Source organism: Xenopus laevis, chromosome 5S, assembly GCF_017654675.1.
Source record: "Xenopus laevis strain J_2021 chromosome 5S, Xenopus_laevis_v10.1, whole genome shotgun sequence".
In the NCBI taxonomy this organism is placed as follows: Eukaryota; Metazoa; Chordata; class Amphibia; order Anura; family Pipidae; genus Xenopus; species Xenopus laevis.
Window position 1 is genome coordinate 96,779,681 of NC_054380.1, and position 24,854 is coordinate 96,804,534.

Genomic DNA, 24,854 nt, shown 5'->3' on the forward strand with positions numbered 1-24,854 from the left:
ACCTGAGAATGCATTTGAATGCATGTAAATGTCTGCACTTATATAATATAAAGAAAATGAAATTCTATCCAAATAACAATTGACTTTGCTTCACTGATTTGTCTGCATAGCCTTAGAAACTCATACAGTATCATGTTTCTTACTTAGTCTCCCTGAATACAAGGAATACAGGTGCTAAAGAGCACTAATGGGCACAATTGTACTTGTATCTGGTGCATACCCAGGCTCTACACCTCACACAAAAATAAAATCCAGCTCAAGCTGCAGAGTACAGCAGCAGAAGAAAGGCATGGTTGTGCCCCAGGAGTAGTAAATATAAACCCAACTTATTTCTCTTGCCAGTACAGTCTACCTTCAAGTTTATTTGCATTCTTATTTAGTTTAATGAAAAGGTTAATTACTTGTGTAAAACCTTTCTGTCTTAAAAATCGTTATTGGGACAAAGGTGATATGGTTTGGTAAAATGGTTATCTGAAGTTTCATTAAGGTCTGCTTGATTTTTATTCATTCCAGTGTTTTTCACATGTTCTTTTGTAATGTCATGGGGCATTCTTCTGCTAATACATTTAACACATTTATCAAGGGATTTTAATTTTATTGATCATATTTGTAGATGTCAAATGGCAAATTCATTTAGCATCTGAGCATGGAGCGAAAAGTATGCAAAGCTTATGCTCAGCAGTATCCGCTGTTTCAAACCCTGTGCCAAATGTGATACTGTAACTGACCTGGTTGTCACTTCCTCCTGGACTTTCCTCCAGGATTTTGTAACTAAGGGCAGAACTACACGGCCGATTCCTCTGCGATCCAAAGCGCTGCGCAAAATTGCAGGCGTCACGTCGGATGCGACGGAAATAAGGTAAGTAATGCCAGTGTTGGATCATGTTGCATTGTTGATGTGGCGCGACACGATTGTTGGATGCAGATGCAGCGTGCAGCGTCTGCATCCAACAGTCGTGTCGCGTTGCATCAACGCTGCAACACGATCCGACAATTGAATCACTTACCTTATTTCTGTCACATCCGACGTGACTCCTGTGATTTTCCGCAGCGCGTTGGAACTCAGAGGAATCGGCCGTGTAGTCCTGCCCTAAGGGGTGTGTTTACTAACATTGGAGATAAATGTCACTGTTGAATCAAGAATGCCAGTTTCTAAAATGGCAACAACATATTTATAAACAAAGTACTTCAGAGCACATTTACTGTAATTTAGGTCTACTACTAAGAAAAATATAATTTAAAAAAAAATATATTCTGCTTGTTCTACTCATCAGAAACTAAAAATAGCATCCCATTAAATTAGCAAAGTAATTTCGAATGAGAGGCATCTGCAAAACAGGAAATTACTGAGCAATTACATGACAAAAATTAGTTTTTCTTACTTATTCAGCATATCCGTTTAACACACTGAATTAATAAGATAAAGTTCAGAAGTAATGATCTCAAAGATAATATGGTAGATATCTGTACATAAAGTTAAAAAAAAACTTTTTCTAACTGATTACCTTCAGTTTCAGAACCTAATTAGCTGATAATACTCTAGGAGATTTTAAGGTACAGCTCAAGAGTATTGCTTACTAAAGTGTTTACTTTAAAAATAAATCTTCATGGCAAGTATATCCCTTGTTAGTAGAAAGACAGGACATAATAGAGTAGCTACTACTAATCAAAAGGCAGTTCTTTAAATAAATTCCATATTTAGAGGTAATGCTCACTCTAAGAATTGATTGCAATAGTTTTCTGTCTACATATCTTAAAGGAGAACTAAAATTTAACTAAAGAAATAGGGCAGACATGTACATTATGTTTTGGGCTTCTGTACCAGCCCAAGGCAACCACTGGGTTAGTGGATTAAAAGTGTTTTCAATCTAATTCTAAAAACATGATGTTTCATGCTTTAATGCTATAAAGGAACCTTGGTGGGAATCAGTTGGCTTAATCTAAGAATGCATTTGAATGCATGTAAATGTCTACACTAATATAAAGAAAATGAAATTCTATCCAAATAACACTTGACTTTGCTTCACTGACTTGTCTGCATATCCTAGTATCATGTTTCTTAATTACCGTATATACTCGTGTATAAGCCGACCCGAGTATAAGCCGAGGTACCTAATTTTACCTACAAAAACTGGGAAACCTTATTGACTCGAGTATAAGCCTAGGGTGCATTCCAGTACACACTGTGTTGTGATATCTGTACATACACACATGAGATGCAATGCGAGAGAGAGAGAGAGAGAGAGAGACAAAAGCACTTGACATTCCATACTCATATTGGGAGTATATGCTGTTGAACAATGACCAGACAGGGTTATAAGTCACTAAGAGGACAATGTAAACCTGAAACTCAGCAGCTATTGCAACTACAACTCCCAGAATCCTTTAGTGACTCAGACTGGCAAAGGCTGCTGGGAAATGCAGTTTATAGTTTCTATACCTTCTCATCCCTAGAGCAGTGGTTTCCCCACTTGGGATAATATGCTGAGCTACAGGTTGGATCCTGCCTGTGATTGGATCCTATACAATGCCTCTTTATGCAGGCACCAGTGCTAATAAAAAGCAGAACAACAAATAAAGGTACCGTAATTACGGTACAGAATGCCACCGATCTGTAGGAACAGAACTCAGCCTGGTGAGCAGCTACTCACATGGGCTCCAGTGGCTTGGTCGGCCGCTTGCTGGGGGCATCCACATTCTCTGTCGGCGTGTTGGCGGCTGCCGCGGGTCCGGGTTTGGGGCCGTGGATGAGTCACTGTCTCACCAGTGTTTTGCGATGCGGCTGCTCATTCTCCGTGCTGCTGTCGTCTGCGTTGTTTCCCTGGCGGGTTCCGGTGGTGGCGGGGAGATGGGGGCAGGGGCGGGAGCAGTTGCCCTGTGGGGTCCTGTCTGATGGGCCCCACTGTGGCACCGGATCGGGTCCCCTCGGCAGGCGCCGTGCAGCTTAGCAGGCAGCAGGCCCTGCGATGAGCTAGGCGAGTAGTATAGACGCCAATGGGAGGAGCGCGCATGGGAAGATGTATGCCACTGCCGCATGAAGGACATTGCATGAGCGCGCTTCAGGTGATTGTGCACATTGACTCGTGTATAAGCCGAGGTACACTTTTTCAGCAGATTTTGGAGGCTGAAAAACTCGGCTTATACACGAGTATATACGGTAGTCTCCCTGCATACAAGGAATACAAATGCTAGAGAGCACTAATGGACACAATTGTACTTGTATCTGGAGCATACCCAGGCTTTACACCTCACACAAAAGAAAAATCCAGTTTACGCTGCAGAGTACAGCACCAGCAGCAGAAGAAAGGCAGACTGGTCCTTACTGCGTGCCTTAGGGCATTTCCACTACCTAATGTGCATTTCTGAATAATGCACATGTTTGCAATGAGGAAAAAGGAAAGCCTACATGCCATGCCCTGCCCACCCCCTATTAACAGAACACTGTCAGACACAGGCAGCACTTTATTCATTAGGAATGGCCGGGTAAATTGACCTGTGCATTAGGATGCTCATTGTGGGACATGGCTGTGCCCCAGTGGTAGTAAATTAACCCAACTTATTTCTCTTGCCAGTACAGTAAAGTCTACCTTCAAGCTTATCTGTACGGACAGTTACAAAAAACCTTTTGCTAATAGATTACCTGCACTTTCAGAACCTAATTAGCTGATAAAACTCTTGGAGATTTTAAGGAACAGCTTGAGTGCATTGCTTACTAATGTGTTTGGTACTTCCAAAATAAATCTTCATGGCAATTACAGTATACCCCTGGATAAGACAGGGCATAATAGAGTAGCTACTACTAATCAAAAGGCTGTTCTTTAAATAAATTTCATATTAGAGGTAATCCTGGCTCTAAGAATTGATTGCAATAGTTTTATGTATACATATCTTAAAGGAGAACTAAAGTTTAACTAAAGAAGTAGGGCAGATATTTGGTACATTTAGGGGGTCATTTATCCAAGTCCTAATTTATCTCAATATTTTCTGAAAAAAACTCTGACCAAATCAGCACTGGTTTTTTGGGCTTATTTATAAATACACTTTCCCTGAAAATTTTGTTGGTGGGAAAAAATCGTGAAAAATAAGATTTTCACGCTTTTTTCGGATTTTTCACCCGAAAACTTGGGATTTCTCCCATTGACTTATATGCAACCTTGAGTGCCAGCATTTTTCTATTTCATTTATATGCAATCTCGACAGGTCTGAGATGCCGGATTTTCAGATTCAGACTTCTCCATCCTCTGGGTTTAATAAATTCTGAAAAATTTGTGATTTTTTTTTAAAGTCTGATCTTATAAAAAAAAAAATCACAAATCTTTCGTGATTTTTGCATTCGAAGTTTAGTAAATAACCCCCTATGTTTTGAGCTTCTGTACCAGCCGAAGGCAACCACAGCCATTTAGCAGTAGAGATCTGTGTCTTATCCAAATATGTCTCTAGTACCTCCCCATCATCTATTCTGCTGAATCACTGCACATATTCTGTGCTGGTCACTTACTGAGTTTAGGGACCAACGGACACTATATACTGTATACATTCTATCTATCTATCTATCTATCTATCTATCTATCTATCTATCTATCTATCTATCTATCTATCATATATAAATGTCACAGTTGATGTGTAATCAATAGTAATTACTTCAGATCCTCATTACTTGACAGCTTCAAAAGCAGTGCAATTAGCATCATAAGTTGATAATTAACCCTGTAGCCTCAGCTTATATGATAGACAAACCCTTGCTTAATGATTTGCGATGACCCCCAAGCTTACATACAGTAGCTTTTCAGGCCTAGATCACGACTACTATTGAAATGTAGCAAATGTTCTTAGTTATATCAAAAGTTTTTTTTAGGAAGTTAACAGTTAAATTGTTTAAGCTGGTTCCCCATGTAAAGAATCGTTTTTTTCAATTTATTATTTAAGGCAGTTTCTGTCTGTCTCACATAATTTATTCTTCCCTTTTGCCTGACTACTAATATTAATTGTATTTGTAAGTATTTTTGTTTTAATTGAGTTGACAAGCCCACATGGTTTGTCCAAATACTACGGTTTTAGAAATGTTGCAAAATGATAAGCATGTGTTAACCACCAAACAGAGTTTCATTCTGTTTACTCAGTTTAACAGGCTAAGCTTGTTTTCCTGTGCATGTAGAAAATGCATATGCAGAATTCCCCATAAAGAATTGCTATTGGTTTAAAATCCAAATTACACCAGATTTACAGGGTTACAGAGCTTCTTATCTCATTGCCATAAAAGTAGATTGGAATGAACAAATGGAAAAAACATTTTCAATAAATCACTTATTGAAGGTCTAAGGGATCTTATTACACTACAGCAGGATTTACATACATTTTCAGAACAGATGTCAAATTAAATATTCCAAGCAATTGCTAAAACACTCCATGTGTCTAGACTGCTGCAACTTTCTACTAAATGGTCTCCATTGCTCACACTTCTCCATTCTTTACAAAATGATTTTCTTGATTAGTAAATTCCTTTCAGTTATGAACACATGACTACATCTCTTCTCTACCTCTTTATCTACCACATAAATTCATTGCTGTCTCCTTATTAAACCTTTTTCTCAAACAGTCCCTTACCTGTGATATTTCAAGCTTAACCACCTACAGAGAAGGGAATGGCCATTCTTCCTCATATGTCTCATAACACTTGGAGCATAATCCTAAATGCAACTATATGTATTTTATGTATTTTTAGATAGGACCCCCATTGATGGTTAAGATTTGTTCAGTACCCCTATTAGCCCATAAAATGAATGCAACTAAAGGAAGATATTGGTGTATCAATCATTCATTAGACTGAGCCTCCCTTAAAGGAATAGTTCAGTGTGAAATGAAAAACTGGATAAATACATAGGCTGTGCAAAATAAAAAATGTTTCTAATATAGTTAGTTAGGCAAAAATGTAATGTATAAAGGCTGGAGTGAACAGATGTCTAATAAAACAGTCAGAATCCAACTTCCTGCTTTTCAGCTCTATAACTCTGAGTTAGTCAGCGACTTGAAGGGGGGCCACATGGTACATTTCTGTTCAGTGAGTTTGTAATTGATCCTCAGCATTCAGCTCAGATTCAAAAGCAACAGATATGATCCATGTGCCCCCCCCCCCTCAAGTCTCTGATTAGTTACTGCCTGGTAACCAGGGTAACCAGTAAGTGTAAACCAAGAGAGCTGAAAAGCAGGAAGTAGTGATCTGACTGACATAATATACATCAAATCACACCAGACTTTATACATTACATTTTTGGCTCACTAACTATATTAGAAACATTTTTTATTTTGCACAGCCTGTCTATTTACACAGTTTTTATTTTTACACTGAACTATTCCTTTAACCACTTCCAACAGAAGGGCAGTCCCACAGTTTGAGAACAAGTGTATTACTATTGTGTATGTTTAAATAATACAGCACTGCATACTGAAGCAGAGATACACTGTACAAAAATACAAATGTACTAATACATCAGGGCCCCTATTAGCTCATAAAATGAATACAGCTAAAGGAAAATATTGGTGTATCAATCATTCAGTAAAAGTTTCAAGAACTTAGGTAGCAAATAAAATTATTAACCCTAAATTTTACCTTAACTGGCCATCAGACTGGCTCTCCCTTAACCACTTCCACCAGAAGGGCAGTTCCACACTTTTGAGAACAAGTGTAATAATAGAGTGTTTAAATTATACACCACTGCATACTGAAGCAGAGATAAACTGTACATAAATACAAATGTACAAATACAAATCTTTTAAATAGCTACAGATAGGACAGACTGAGTGCAAGAGTGTCCTTTCCAACCACTTAAGATAAAGAGACATATCTATAAAGCTATGTAAAATATTTTACACCAAAAAATATAAAGTTTAGTGTAAAATAAATAGCATATTTTTAAAGCTCCATTACTGACATGAATTAACACCACAAATCAGTATGAAAGAAACAATCTATTACAATGAGATACAGCAGTTTTATGCCAGTCTCATATCACTCTAGATCTGATATAATCCATAATTCAAACAGCTCTTGAAAAACAAACATGTTCATATATCTCTAAATAAGGAGCTAATAAAACAGGAAAAAACATAAAATATTCCACACATATAAAAAGCTGGCTAAACTATGGACAGGACAGAGTATGACCCTAACCAAACAAAAACAAAACTATACCATTCAGAGGACAATAAAAAATAGCATGGAGAGACAGCTAGCAAACAAACAAAAGTAAAGAAAAAGACTAAAATAAAGGTGACTATACATGGTCAGAGTTAAGATGCTGATATAAGTCCTTTAGATCGAGTCAACAGCTTATCTGTCTGTGTATGGTGCCCAAAAATTGTCCAGATGTCGATCAGTCAGTATGATTTTTACGTCAGATCACATCAGCTCTTTTAAGTGGACCTCATCCCAAAAGTTCCTATTCTGGTTGTTGAAATCTGATGATTTGGCCCTAGGGACTTTTTGGATTAGCTTGATATCCCCCATATTTGGGTGACATATGGCTACCTTAAATTGAAGAAATTACAGCTTTTTAAAAGATTTAGGTACATTTGTATTTATTTAGCTCAATCACATACCCCATAAATGTATCTAAGTATAACCCAGTTTGCCTTTTGTACTATGAAACTATTTGCAAATATTTTGACTATAAATCTAAATCCATTATTGCACAAAAGACTCACTCTTTGGTAAATCTACCCAAAGGTGGGACATTTCCAGGCCTCTGATAATACTAGAAAATTCACTGTTATTGCACTTTATACTAAGCAATACACATTTGTCTTTTAGCATAAGATGAAGAAGTAGTAGTAGTATTTTAGAAATGTTGAATTTTCCTTAATAATGTTATTTATTTTTATGAGCAACTATAGCATGGCCTCTAGTAAGTGGATAGCTTACTTGGCAATTTTCTTTGACCAGAGGTAAATTGTCACTAATCCGTGTAATGCAATCCCTAGCTGAGACTTATAAAATGCACCCACAGCTAGCAGGATATGATAAAGAAAAAGGAACATATCTCTTTGAGGACAGTTATACTTTCAAGGGGATGTAAAGGCAAAAAAAAATTCCATTTTACTTTCTTTGACGGTCCCTAGCTGTTCTGCAGGGAAATGATCATATTTTTGAACAGCAGGGGGGGAACTCCTCCCACCTTACTTCCCAGCTGTGCAGAACTGAAGCAGCTTTGTTTTTTTTTCCCTGTAGAGCAGTCGGCAACTGTGTAGAGATTCGTATTAGATTTTATGTTTGCCTTTACATCCCCTTTAATGTTTCCAACTCCAGTGGCAAGGACAAAGATCATGGAGCCAGATTTAAACAGATAAACGGGAATTTTCATTGAAGGATTACTTTGCTGCAACCACTGGTTTAGCAAAGTTGACAAAAGTTTGTATTAAACTCTTATTCAAATATATATATATATATTCACATTAGATTACATGACAACACAGAACCCAGTGCAGTCGGCATATTATGATTATTAATCAGTCTTGCTGTATCAGCTTCTATGGCTTGTGCTGTTATGATAATTTATGAAAATGCCTAAGCTTAGCCTCCCAACAGAAGCCCAGACCACACTGAGCATGTGCATGGTTTTGGTCTTGCAAAACAGTTATAAGATGATGACCCCCTGTGGCCAACTTTAAAACATAAATCATTTATTTTATTAGGCTTCTGGTGCAGTAAGTTCATGTTTATGCTTAGTATACAGAATACTGCTTTGTAATTTCGAAAAACGGTCCGCACACACCAATATTGCAGTCGGGGATTGTGCCCCTTTTATTAATGCCACCAACAATCAATAATCAACGTTTCGGGGGGACACAGCCTCCCTTCTTCAGCACCACTACGCAGAATAAGTGGAAGGAGGTGTGCGGTAATATAAAGTTTCATAGTATACAGAATACAACATTTCTAGCATTATTCTATTTTAGACTATAGTTCCCCTTTAATAAACTCAAAAACATCTCAAGTGAGTCTACAACAGATCCAATACGCTTCTTCTGAAATTTTCTAGTATAAAGTGAATGCAAATAAATCTGAAATATAACCAATAAACTTATGACAAAGGTTTATATAAGTGATAAAAGCTTTTTAATTAGAAGTCTTCCATCTGACAATTATTGTCTCTTTCAAAGTAGCCACATCAACAAAGGATCAATACAAGCTAATCTTGGCAAAGTTCAAGAAACTAACAGGTGATTGGATGTTTCGGATGTGTGACTGGCCGACAGGAGTGCATAAATTAAACATATTTAACCCATTCAGGCCTGGTGCATAACCAGTGTTAAATACCCAATATTTTACAGCTGAATACAAAATTCCACCCACAGTCTGTTATAATGTCGTAGTAAATCTCCAGGAGTTTCTCAAATCATTGAATAACTAATCTTTTAGACATTCTTGTGGATCATAAACTATGCATTAAAAGAGAAAAAAATGTCTTAAACATGGCATCATAGAGTAGAGGGTGAGCTCAAAAACATAAGCCAAACATGTGGGAGGCCGTTAAGGCACAATTTAGTATAGTAATGGGGTGTCTGCCAGTTGCTCATTAAAAATTGTGGTAAACTTGCACCACTGATTTATAAACTGATTCATAGAACCAGCAGTCTGCTATTTGAAGGTCAAATCAGACCTTAATACAAGGATTTATGCATCATAATAACCAATTTAAATAAATGTATTTTAAAAATACTGTCCTTAATAAAACACTGTAAAGTGCAATGTTTGTAAAAATTCACTAATTTCTTAGACTACACAGCTTGATATTTGTTTCATTTCTTTAAGGAGTCCAAATTGCAATTCTTTTCTAAAAGGCAGTGAACCAGCACATTTCTGACACTATGAAGATTAACCTGCATTAATCATCTGGACTTACTGCCAGGTTCTAAAAGGTGAAAAGTTTCAAAATTAATAATACGTAAGCAAAGAAAAGGTACAAAATTAAACCTCTGGACCTCTGAATGATGGAAAGCAAATAGTTATACTGTATGTGTTGGTAACGCTCTTGTGCTCAAAATACGTTACAGTATACATTGCATAACATGGGGCATATTATTCTGTTATGATATTTTTGGTGTAAATTAAAATGTAACATTGCAAATAATTCACTCTACCATGTATAATGTAATTCCTAACCCAACAAGTGTATTTTTTTAAGTTGTAATATTAGGGAGTTATTTATCAAAATTCGAATATATCTCATTATTTTCTGAAATATGCTGCGACCAAATCCGCATGGGATATTTCCCCTTATTTATCAATACATTTTCCAGAAAAATTCCAGTGCAGGAAAAAATTGTGAAAATCGTATGAAAACTTGAAAAGTACAGATTTTTGCACAAAACCTGTCAGGATATCTTCAGGACTTCTCCCATTATACAAGTTTATAAATCATGAAAAATTTTAGGTTCAGATTCAGATTTTATAGTAAAAATTTTTCTTTTTTTGAGTTTTTGGCATTTGGAAATAACCCCTTGGTGTGTAGGCAGCCATCTCAGGTCATTTTGCCTGGTCATTAGCTTTCAGAGCCAGTGCTGCACTATGGAACCCTGGGGCAGATTTATCAAAGGTGAATTTTCGAATGAAAAAAATTAGAATTTCAAGCTATTTTTTGTGTACTTTGACTAGGGAATAGTCCAAATTCGATTAGAATTTGAAAAAAATAAAAAAATTTGAATATTGAAATTTATCATGTACTGTCTCTACTGTACTATCATCTACTGTACTGCTCTAAGGGGCAGATTTATCAAGGGTCGAGGTGAGTTTTCTAATGAAAAAAAAAATTGAATTTTAAGCTACAGTATTTATTGTGAACTTCGACTAGGGATTAATTCAAATTAGATTTGAATTTGAAAAAAATTTAAAAAAATTTGAATATCGAAATTTATCTCTTTAAAAATTCGACCATTCACAATCTAAAACCTGCCAAATTTCAGTTTTAGCCTATGGGGGACCTCCTCTGACCTGTTTGGATTCAATTGGTGGACTTTGAAAAATCGGGAAAAACTTTGAATCGAATTTGATCGAATGCGCTATTCCGAATACAGACCTACTCGATCAGAAACGGACCTATCCAACCAAAAAAAAAAAAACTTTGACTAAAATTTTAGATTTTTGATGTTTTTTCAATTCAAAATTCGACCCTTGATAAATATGCCCCAAAGTATTGACTCAAAAGTGAACTGGCATTCATATGGATTCAAAATGACAGCTAAAAAGCCCCAGATTATGATCAAACTGCCATTGAATCTGTGGCAAATTCACATTGAAATATTTTGAACTCAGACTTCTTTGCAACATTTTAAAAGAAAATCTGCCAGCTAAAAACACCATATTAACTTTAGCCAATCATAACTTTCCTGTTCTGTTTTCCAGTTGCTCTTAAGGATAAAGCACTGTTACAATCCTCACCTCAGCTGGACCTTGCATAAGTATTGGAGAAAAGGTTTCCAAACTATAACTCTCATATCACAAAGAACCTTTGTACCAGTAGTTCTTACCAGCAACAGAGAAATTATTGAATTCATATTATATTGTATAATGTACATTTTATCCACAGTGTCCATTGCTGTTAGCATTTTCTTTGCTAATTTATGTTTAATTGATTTATTTATTAATTTTGTAATTAATTCATTGGCTTGAGTAAAAATATTTGTAAAGTGTCATTTATTTGCTGTGTTTTGTTTTATAAGTGAAGAACAAAGTGTTTTAAATAAATAGATTTAAAAAACACATTTCTTTGTCCTTGTTCAACATGTTTTTTAAATGAATATTAGCCTTGCTTTTTACTTACTATATTATTCTTATATGAACCACTTCTCTTTATTTATTTCCTGCTCTCACTGCTTTTGTAGCTGCTATTGGTTTTATGCAGTATCTTGTAAGATTTGGAGAAATGTTATTTGTACATGCATTGATATTTATTCAATTACCAACTACCCTTATTGCTTTAAAGTTCATCTTTTGTTTGTGGATGTACAGTTTTGTTTTTATTATTACGTGGTCAAAATGGAGTCGTATGACTTGAAAAATGAATGGGATGGCTGGTAATATTATATGAAACTAGGCTGGTTTGAGTCTGGATTCGTTATAATATCACTATAGTACTTGATAAATTGCCTAGGGTTGGCTGACATGTGCTGGCTTCCGGTAACTCATACAGCAATAACACCTGCCACATTAATAAATCATTCCCTGTATCTACTTCCAAATATGTGATTTGCATATATAAAAAAGGTTTATTTATTTTTACTCACTATGCTTAGAACACGTTATGTGAAAATCAAGAACTGCCTATTTAAGGATATGTACCAAACATCTGTAATGGACATCTGACAGATATTCTTATACATAAAATACAAAAGCATGCCATGTTGCTCGTAATGCCACATTCTCTAGTCACAGATGTTTTACTGTAATTGCCAGAGGGCAAAGAAACAATTTGGAAATAAGAGGCATACAGTATGTAGATTCCGGCAAGTGTTCAAAGGCAATATTTACAAGGGGAAAATGATATGAAAACCATTTGCGTTTAGCAATTTTACTGTATAAAATTCAGATGGTTATTAGATATTTGCACTGGGTTTGTTCTGTGATGTTTTATATTGTAAAGAGTAAGTTTATAAACATGAAATATATTTTTATAGAAGGAAAAACATTACAAGCTTTAAAAAATATATATTTGCAATTATTATTGATCTTTGGTCACAACACTCACTCTCATCATTGCATGTTAATTTTGACAACAGAGGCTAGTGAACATTTCAGTTTTTGTTTCAGTTTAAAATTATCTGTGTCAAATATGTTAGAAATTGTTGTATGCCTCACTTTTCAACTTACCAATAAACCCTTTTCTACAATTTGTGAAAAGGGCAGAGGCACCAATGGGTTAATCCCTTATCCACATGAGACAGGGCACTAAACAAAATGACACCTTTCACCCCCTATATACCTGCCTACCTCAGTTGGTACCAAAGACACCAAGGAAGGCACACTCAATAAAATATGTACAAAGGCTGTATAAACCACCCGATGTAAGAGTCAGACAACTTAAAATGGCCAAGTTCCATCTGTAATGACTGTGCCCCCTACCAAATTCAAGAAAAGGATTTATAAGTAAGCACATAAAATCCCTTTTCTTTATAACTTTATAGGGAGCCAAAGGCTTAGTACTAAAAGCAATACCTACAATATGGCATCTTCCTGTCATATGTGACTTCCTGAGAGACATTAATGCAATAAAACCAAGTGAAGATATATACCAATGACCAAGTTGCTGCCTCACAGAAGCTATATTCTTGTAGGTCCATAAAGCAACCTGGGCTATAGTGGTGTGTGTAGAAACCCTGAAAGGAAGAGGAAGACCTTCTACCATGTAATGCTTCTATGATGCTGAGACAAGAATCTGCATCCCAGTTAAAGGGTCGAAATGCTGGAACTGACTTCTCTACCCACTCGAGCATGTCAAAGACTTCCTTCATCACAAATATGCTGTGAGGCCCATCATGTTGGTTCACATATGCCACGTTAGTGGCTTTGTGTGGCTGAACCGTCACTGTTCTACCCAGTAACAGGAGTAACAGGAGTACCCAAATAATTAAGAAATTACCTGGATCTCCAGAAAGTTTATCAATAATCTCAACTCCTGCAGAGAGCACCTGTCTTGGTAGGTTGTTCCTTAACCTTACAAACTGGCATCTGTCAAAATGACTACCTAGTCTATGTGAAAAAAATCTTCCTTTCCCCATAGTTTGTGATATTAACTACCATTGAAGCAAAGCCTTTGTATATTATGGTAGAAGCTAAATATTGAGGGGAGTGCAAGGGCACTCAGATTTTTCTGAGTTGAGCATCTACCCCAGTTGGTGTCTCAAATGGGTGTTCACACACTTTTCCTCATCGAATATGATCACTCATTGATAAAGAGGTGGTTTACATAAGATGTAATAGAACCTCCTGCAAGTAGAGGTGTGCTGCAACCACAGCCTTCTAATACTCACTGTGCAGTGGAGATGCCAAAGGTGATAAACTGATAATATTAATTTTAATGGGTGAAGGAGGAGAAGTCATTAGCGATATAAACCATATAAACATATAGATATTCTTCCTTGACATCTATTGATATAAAAAAATTGTTTTTTCTACTGCATGGATTTGAGAGTTTTCATTAGAAGATCTGTTGTACCTCAAATTGAGAATTAGAACCCTTTGATTCAACAATCCTTTGACACTGGCATACTCACACTCGCCTTGTCTTGCCTGTGTCCCTGGGTACCCTGGTGGGATGCAGTACCCAGGAATCATGACAAAAACTCTCCCAAGCATAGCGGAATGCCCCCCCCCCCCAGGGATGGCCTCTGTCCAGACTTGGTCTTGGACTAAGAAGCCCCTCTGATGGATGATTGCATTACCTCAAAACATGAAAACAACAGTTGTATGTTTTATGATGTTCTCTAACATTGGTCAAAAGAGTTTTGAACTTGAGGACATCAGATAAATTAGGAACTTCTTTGATGCAAAGTATACCACCCAGATTACAAGCAATAGTTAATCTGGCTGCTACCTACAAGGATGATGCCCTAAACCTCAGTTGGCAGCATCCAGTACAACAGAAGTGGTGTTGATGAAGGTACTTGAGGGTACTACAAAAACTGAAGGAGACAGGTCACCCAATCACTCCTGCAGTACAGGAGAAAGGAGGGGTTATATGTTGATCATTTTCTTTGGCATTCATAGGCAAAGTATTTCCAGTTCATTTTATTAGGACAAAAGGGCAGGTTGAAAATAGGCACAACAGGAATGCTACTAATTCAAAAACACTGTAAAATATATAATAAATGGAAAATTAAGAGTTACTTATAATACGGCTTTATATTACTAGAGGTATGAGGAATAGTATGCAATACAGACTATGTAGACATTCATATTACTGGTTCAATAAATATTAATGGAAATAAAGAAAGGAAGCAATGAAAGAGCAGGTCATTTGAATCACTGCAATTAAGCTTTCAAGAGATACAGTCACTGCTGCATTTTGTTGCAAGTTGCAAGATGAAGGGCTTTGCTCATTCTGTGCACAGAGGGATGTATGCATATGATATAGAATAAATGTACCACCTTACCCTTCGTGTGAGATCGCAAGGACTTTTGTTTATGGATTACTACATAAAACATCCTTTGGGTTGGCAGATAGGCTTTACCTTATACCTTTACAAGAAATGCTAATGAAGAACTTTGTATTGTTGGAATTCTAAATATGGACAGACTACTGTGGCTGTAAAAGTTTCTCTATGTTGCTAAATGATAGGTACAAGTTAAACAGAATTAAGATTAGTAATGCTCGTTTCTTTTACTTAAACAAAGCTAGGACTAGATGATTAGTCCAGGCTTTTTAAATTTAGTTATCCAAGAGCCTCCCATGTCCTTGATGAGTTTGACCCAAGGCATGGATAGAGAATGGCATAGATGATTTATGGAAACACTGAAAAGAAATCCATATGGGTAGAACAGTTGTTCAACTCAGGGACTTGCTAGAAGGAAAAAGACTGTAAAATTATGTTTGATAAATGACCATCATACATGAAATGAGGAATTATTTAGGTTACGTGTACTTCTTTTGAAGAGGTTTGCATCTTTTGAAGGAGATTGGTAGGGCTCATTGCGGTAGAATACAGACATTAAATTAGCATTTGATCTCTCCTAGTTTACTACAGTTTGCTTCTTAGGTTGCACGCCTTGACAAAACATCACTCCACGTCATGCTACTTGAAATTATGTTCTGAGAATCTTCAGTGTTTCTATATTTTCCTGCTCATCTTGTCTTTCATGTAAGGATTCGCTGCCAATAATTTTCCTCCAGAGATTGATTTTAGTACCTAGAGACTAGAGCATTAGTAAATGGACCCCACGTGCTTAGTAAACAGTAGCAGCTTTTCTCCGACTTCAGGGAAAAAAACTACATTTTGAATAATAAGTTTTCACAGATTTTGCTTTGTTTTTCCCTTATGTTCTAATGCATTAGAGTATTTCTCAGATTTAAGCAAAAACCCTTTTAGTGTTTAGACTTTTGAAATGTGTGACACTCTGTACATTCTGCTGGAGTAGGGGACCGGGGCACAAAACTTAGTCCTGAGAGGCAGGCAGGGGTAGTAAGGGACCAGGGCACAAGACTCAGTCTGGAGAGGCAGGCAGTGCTGAAGGAGGAGGAGTAAGGGACCAGGACACAAGACTGTGAGCAGCAATGGTAAGCAGCAGCTGTGCTTGAGAAGAAGGGAGGGGGGAAAGCAGGACACACATGTTAGAAGCAATGCAGAGAGTTAATCTTTGCTGGAGGAGATAGGGGGCAGGACTCTAGTAGCAAAGGGAAGTGGGGGGTTCAGTTCAGAAGGCAAACAGTGCTGATGGAGCAATAAGGGACTGGAGCATAAGCAGGCCTGGATTTGTGGAGAGGCCACCAAGGCCTGGGCCTAGGGTGGCAGGATTTTAGAGGGCGGCATGCTGCCCAACACAACACCCACATTGGTTCAGAAACACTGGGGATGAGCAGGGGATACAATAGATTTTTAAATCTCCCTTGCACCAATCCCCATTGCTCCAGTCCCAATGATGAAAATGTAAGCAAATAAAAGGGAGGGACAGGGGCGATGAACTGCACAATTGCCTGTGAAATGAAAAGCCCCAGATAGAGTTTTTAAAGAACAGAAGTAGCTCAGAGCTTATTATTATTATGTATTTAAAATACATATAGCGCCAACATATTTCGATGCACTGTAGAGCTTAGAGCTACATCAAATGCCTAGGTTGGATTTTTGTTGTGCAGTTTCATAAGTGGAGCGGAATGAAAAGGAAAATTCCCGCCTCTTACCATTTGTTTCAGAGACACTAAATAGATAATAAGTACAAGTTACGTTTATGTGCATTTATCACATTCATATTATTATGATCCTGTATCACAATTTACTATATTTGTATATATTTTAAATAGTATTGCACCATTTTTTATGAAAAGCTTAAAATGTATTTTAATTTATATGCACCCAAGCATTTTCAAGAGTTTGTCTGCTTTTAGGATAAATATTAAAAAGATTTTCTTCCACACAGGCTTTACAACACTTAAGGCTGAGAATATGCATGTCAATAAAATTCTTAGTTTTATCTAAAAATACATATACATTTTTAAAGAAATTTTATATACAAGATCTAGAGGATATTGTCTATTTATAACACTGCCTTCTAAACAATAAAACTGAGACAATGGATCCTTCAAGCTTGTAAGATCAATATGAGATATCCTTAGGTAGAAAAGTCAAAAGGGAATCAGGTTGCAAGAGATTAGACGGAGTATGAACATGATTTCAGAAGACCATACTGCATGAATGTACAAATCTTATTGTCTGACTTCTAGCTAAACATAACATTACTTGGTATAACTAATAAGTATTGATGATTGCCTTACAGATAACATTTTTAGAAAGACACAGGGGGTATAGGTACAGTTTTGTATATCATTGTTTCAAAGGCAGAAAATAATAATGCCTGAAGGCTACATTGAGTGAAATAAACTTTATATATTTGGCTATTACACATAAAAACATGCCTTTTTATTTTCTTTGAACTACAATAACAACAGTAAATCAACCTGAGTTTTAAAATATAAGCAAGAAATGAACTGGGAAAAAAAACAACAAAAAAAGAAAAACATCAATGTAGTGATTTATCCATATAATGTCAAAATTAAATAAAGTTGTCTAACCACAAACAGTTGGATGCACTCTTACTAATTCTTTGTTCCATGCACCTTAAATAAGAATAACAGTAGAGATCAATATAAGTTAATTTATTATTTAAAGTACTTACTATTCACATCAAGAAGTTTGAGGTAGAAATCCCTAAAAATTTTAGTTCTTCTGTATTTTGGCAGGGGCAGTGGTAAATAAGGCCCATGATCATAGTGTACCCTTTCTACTATTAAATAAATAAGGCCCTTGATCATAATGTACCCTTTCTACTATTAAATAAATAAGGCCCTTAATCATAATGTACCCTTTCTACTATTAAATAAAAAACACTGGATTTTAATGAGATCATACATTTTCCTAAACCTGACCTTTCTAAAAATGCAAAGGTTGAGCGATGGGACCTCCAACCAATTACAGAGAAACCATGGAACAAGGAAATTACTGTAGGTGTCAGTGAGGCTTCTCATTTGCTTTGACTTAACTTTTGCAATGCTGAACACCCTAGAGGACACATCTTTCTTGAAAAAAAAGGGTTCTTATATTGGTCCATCCCTAGTAGAGTTCATATTTCAACTCTTTTTAAGCAGCAATATGTTATGCAGTGCTTCAGAGAGTTTGTTCACCAGTCCCTGCCAAGTGGAGCTTGCAATCAAATCACATTCATTTGGACCAATTTTTGTTAAATTAAAATTCATGTATGATTCTGGAGTGTGAGAGGAAACTGGAGGAAAGACTGGGAATATAATGCTTGCATGTATATAGGGTTTAGTTATGCATTTCCCAGACCTTCATCAAAGGGTGATAAACCAAAAGCAAAATAATTGAGTAAAAATCATACTTATAATAACAATAATTTTTTTAAACAGGCTAATGACTAAGTGGGAACAGGCATTTCAATTCTTTGGAAAGCACTCAAAATAAATGATGATCCAACCTAGTAGACTTTTTAGATTAACTTTAGCTTTAGAGGCAAGAAGAGTAGTGACCTAATTAGAGGCCACAAAGACCTGTTAGGCATCCTTACAAGAATATAAATCACCAATCTTATGAAACTGTCAGTCTTATTTACTTAAATGTAGATCCCTTAGTAATACTTTTCTAAAAGCATGAACAGATTGCTGTTTAAAATGCAGAATACATCTAGAAGGCTTGTATCCTGGCATGCCACAAAACTATTTCTGGGCATCAGCTTGGTTTTTCTCCTTATATAGCATTTATTTTAACCTTATACATCTATATGTAAAATTATTAGCTGTACAGCCACTCCAAGAGGATTTAGTCTGAATAATTTGGACTTCTGTCAATGAAATACAATTTATCTACATTGCAGATGTAATTATCTAACTGTTGACTTTGATTTAACATTAGCCCTAATCCACCAGACTAAAATAAAAAATGTGAATGCTAAATATCTGTGAATATGAACATTTATAGAAGTTGCAAGATTATTTTATTCTTTTCAAATAGTTTCAGTATATTTTGTAAGGTAAGAGCTTAATACATGTGAAATTCTGTTACTCTTTCTCTATATCGCTCCTTTTAAGTGAAGCATACAGAAAACGATCACTCAAAGAACAATCTGTTCTATTGCTTATACATTATGGGGCATATTTATTTTGCTGTTGAAAAAACGATGGGAAAATACAATACAATACTTTTTTTGTATAAAAAATGTTGCATATTGCATTTTTAACAATATTTTTTTCTTAGCCAGAAGTCATGTAAAATAGCGGAGTCAAATCTGGTGTTTACAGGCTGTAAAATTACACACACCTTGAATTCAATTTACCCATTTATTTTACACATCTTTTTACACCATTTTTTTCAGCTAATTTCATTTTACACAACATAATTAATATGCCCCCTAATTAGTAGACATAAATATAAGAACACACAGGCTTTATGCGTATACATAGATATTGGTATTTGAGTATCATTAGATATGAATACATTAAAAATATGTTAATGTTAAATGACTTTTCTGTGTTTTCGGGTTCAAAGATTTTGCTAAAGTAAAATCTTTAGCTACATTCATTTTAATAAAATAAAGTGATTAATACAAGTGATTTATCCAATGAAATATTATGTGAACAATTGGGATGAGCACATTTTTTTCACAAAAAAAATTGTCTCCCATTAACTTTAGTGCATTTCTGTGAATTTTTGGCAAAGCAAAACAGGTTAAATTCGCCCAAGCCTAGTGAACAAATCATTTTTCAAAATTAAAATTTCAATAATTCATTCAGATTTGTGATGTTAGATTAACCTGACAAATACATTTAAATGAATTCATTCTGAGGTTTCTATGCAAAGCAATAACTGCACAATCTCTTAGTAAAGATAATAGATTTGTATTTAAAAATGCAAATGGCAATAGAGTTAAAATCAAAATTCCTATGTGAACTTCCAACAGAACTTTACTTCACAGGGAATCCTACTTCTTCTTAGAATTTAAATTGAGGAGTTAATCTGGGAGCATGTGTATCCCCTTGTTCGCCTATTTGGAGTGCTGCTGTAGTCTTAATTCCTGTGATTGTTCACTATTTGAAAAGGGCTTTACAGATGGCAACTAGCGCTAACAAAAATAAATATTTTCTGTGCAGTGAAGCATTGTCATTTCTTCTTCCTTGCGAAAGTTTAACCATACAAAAGGTTCACTTACCCTTCTTCATCCCTATAATGAACTGCAATAGGTTGCTCACTCTCCGGCACCAAAGAATTCCTTCTTCCCACTAAAGAATATAATAAGAAGGTAAATATGTTAAGTTAAATAAATACTAAAATATTTGTGTCCACTGTGTGGGAAGATTCGTTTTTGTAATGGTAGGCAAGCAGTTTTTATTTGCAGAGAAGAGACAGGGACACAAAAAACAAATGCTGAAAAATAAGACTTTTGCCTTTAATTGTTCAACAACAGAAACATATTAACAGTGTGTTAATATAGCCAGTGTCGGACTGGGACACCAAGGGCCCACCCAAAAACCTTAGACCAGGGGCCCCCAATAAAACCTTAGGCCAGGGGCCCACTCTCAGTACTAATATTCTTCATCTCCTCATTCAAACTCTATTCTCCTAGTCTGTTTTCTTTATAAACTATAATCAATCATTCCATCTATTTAGCCTCTTTGTTCTCATAGAAATAGGGAATGGCTATGAAATAGGCCTAAAGTTTAGCAGCATGAGGGCCCACTGAGTTTTCCTGGTATCCCGGTGGGCCAGTCCGATACTGAATATAGCAATAAATATATAACAGTCTTTCACACATGAGATTGTAGTCTTCCTGACTACCTGACTACCTGACTACCTCAGGGCCTCTCTCCAGAGTCTGGCCCACCACAAGGTCAGCACCCTATAACTCACAGTTCTAAGTCAGCCTTACTGATGCACTTTTACCAAAAGACTCAGCCTCTCTCCAGGCACAGTTACAGGTCCCTTGGCACATCTCTCTCAAGCTCAGGCATTCTGTCTCTCTTTTTCAGACTCTCTTCGTGTCTCTGGCTCCTTGGTTCTCTTTAGACTTTTTTTTCTCTCCCAGACATCCCAGGAAGAGCCCATAGGTGTGTAAGCACACCCCTTTTACCTCTACAGACAGCTCCCACCTGCCACCTAATTACTTGATGGGCGAATTTGTCCCGTTTGAAAAATCCTATTTTTGTATGTTACGCTATGTTACGTTAAGTGATATGCATTCACCTTAGCAACCCCTTTTGCATTATGGTAAATAGGAGCATGGAAACTGCCATGCAAACTAAACACCAAGACTGATCATGTAGAAGTAGTTTGGGGTGAATATATACTGCTTTTTCCCTTAAGCTTCTACTACTCAAACTCACCCTTGCAACCTTATAATTTGAGTCACATAATTACACAACTGAGGAATCAATTAATTAAGGCTTTCTTTTTTAATAGATCAAATTCTAATAACTAAAAATCAAGGTTATGCACTGCAGTAGGAATAGCATAAGTGCTAGTTATACACAAAGCTAGTAGCATTTATAGAGCAAACATCTAATTGGTTGCGATAAAAAAAGGACAGTGACTTGAAATATAAAGTCAGTGCAGTGCATTATGGGGCCCCAGTTCTAAAGAAGGATATAAAGTAACTGAAAAAGTGCAATGCGTGCAACTAAATTAGTGATGCAATATATGAGGAAAGTCTATCATATTTGCACTTAAATAGTATTAAAACTGGTGTTGTTTGCTGTTGGGGAAAAGGCACTTATGAAGGGACATGATTACTATTAATAATATAAATATAAAATATAAAACAGTAGAAGACATTATACCTATCGGAAGATCTTTTAAAAAAGAAAAAAGGTCCACCTTTTGATATCAAGAGCTGAACTTTCATTTGAAATAGTGAAATATAGTGATGGGCGAATTAATTTGCCAGACACAAATTTCCGGTGAATTTCCGTGTTTCTCCACAAGGGAATTAATTTGCGAAACTGTGGCGAAAATTCACAGCGAATCCACTGCATCAAAAAAAATTGTTGCGCGCATAGAAATTGTGGCATGTCAAAATTATTCAGACACCAATGACTTTTGATCAAATAGCCGCGCGTATAAAATTTTTCGATCGCATCAGAATTGACAAGTGTCAAAATTGACATGCATCAAAAGTATTTATATATATATTTTGTTTTATGTGAGTATAGTATATCAATAGGTCTATATATATATATATATATATATATATATATATATATATATATATATATATATATATATATATATATATATATATATATATATATATATATATATATATCTGGAAACAGGCGAGCACACACAGGTCTTAATTGAAAAACAAAAGGTGTTTATTAAACAAAAAACTGACGTTTCGGCTAGCACTCTAGCCTTTCTCAAAGTACAAATGCACACTAAAAACCAACCTTTTAAACCCCCAGTGGCGGGAAGGGAGGGAAAGTGATGTCATAGGTCAGGAATGTTAAGTGGATAAACAGTATGCAACAAAAGGGGCGTGGGAGTAAGGTGAAGTGAAACCATCAAAGAAAAAAGGGGAGGTTAATAATATATACATATCAAGGCAAGCAGTAATTGCAGAAAAAGTACATGTTAACATTAATATATACAGAGATTAATAAAAGCTCCAACGCTGACTTGACACAAATAGTGAAATTTAGACAATATCGGTAGTTCGTTACTCAAAGTCAATGCAACATAAAAATATATGAGTTCATAATAGAGATACAAGTCCCTTGACAAAGTAGATGTATAAAGCGATACAAAGTTGTATCTACGCTTGAGGGAAAGAAACATTGTGTGATGTCTGTTAGTTAACGCATTGATCGCCAGGTGGGTCATCATGGAGGGAAATGTCAAGTAGTGACAGATGTAATGGCGGTTCCACAGCGGTTACCTGTATTTGTCTCAAGCGTAGATACAACTTTGTATCGCTTTATACATCTACTTTGTCAAGGGACTTGTATCTCTATTATGAACTCATATATTTTTATGTTGCATTGACTTTGAGTAACGAACTACCGATATTGTCTAAATTTCACTATTTGTGTCAAGTCAGCGTTGGAGCTTTTATTAATCTCTGTATATATTAATGTTAACATGTACTTTTTCTGCAATTACTGCTTGCCTTGATATGTATATATTATTAACCTCCCCTTTTTTCTTTGATGGTTTCACTTCACCTTACTCCCACGCCCCTTTTGTTGCATACTGTTTATCCACTTAACATTCCTGACCTATGACATCACTTTCCCTCCCTTCCCGCCACTGGGGGTTTAAAAGGTTGGTTTTTAGTGTGCATTTGTACTTTGAGAAAGGCTAGAGTGCTAGCCGAAACGTCAGTTTTTTGTTTAATAAACACCTTTTGTTTTTCAATTAAGACCTGTGTGTGCTCGCCTGTTTCCAGATATACATTACTATTTTGCTGTTAGCACCCAGGCAACAAGACTTTTTAAACGAGCTGTGCTGGCTTTTTTTGCTCTTTATATATATATATATATATATATATATATATATATATATATGTAGCGCTATAGTAAACTGACTTGCGTGAGGGCAGTTTTAGCTACTTTCCTTTGTGGGCTGATACCACAGATGAGCTCTTTTTCTCAGGGGTAAGCCCTCACACCACAAGACAGTTTCCCCCCGGTTTGCCTACCTCATATCAGCCACTCCCTCCTGAGGCGTTTCGCACTATAACTATAACTCGTATAACTGTCACTGGACGTCACTGGAAGGTGCCCCGTTTGGTGAGTATGAGGAGGAAACACTGCAGGCTGGTTTCTACATCCTACAGACAGAAAAGACTGTGCGATATTCCACAAAGGGACAGTCCCAACAAGACGGAGCATAGTTTTGCTATTTTACGTGAGATGTCATGTGAGTGACTGTAACCGGGGTGCGATAGCACAATGATGTAGTAGTAGTTCTTTAACGGTTGAACATAGAACTGCATTTATTGAACAATAGCAAATAGATCATTCAGCACATTGATCAACAATGGAGCATAGAACATACACAGCAGCATAAAGGAAGCATATACTCACAGCACGTATAGGCTGAATCCCCACAGGCTAGGGAATATACAGCAGAAAGTAAGTTGACAGCATGTGATGGGTATTGCCCAGTTTTCAGGATATCTTCCAGTGGCAGACTAGGGGAACTCCTATCATCCCTATCTCAACACTTGGTTCCTTACTCCGGGTCAGTAATACCCTGGGATCTTAATCCCTCTAATCTCCTCGGCGGAGCCTTGAGCTGCTCAACTAAATAACCTCTCTATCACTCCTAGAGTGATCTATAATTGAGTATAGCTGTCTAATTACTAGGGCCAAGACGCCTAGGGTCGACACTACCCATCATTCCCTTCCAGCCTGCTTGGTTGGGCTAAAGCAATGGACCCAGACCTCATGGTTCCTAAACCTTTTATACTCTGGCACAGTGCCATCTGGTGTACACTGTGTGAACTACAGGGGTTACATCAGCACAAGGTCCCCATAAGGACCCACTGAGGTGTCCATATAACTAGGGATGTGCCTGTCTGTTAAGTGTATGGGTGTCTAAGATTTTCACATCCCTACATATATATATATATATATATATATATA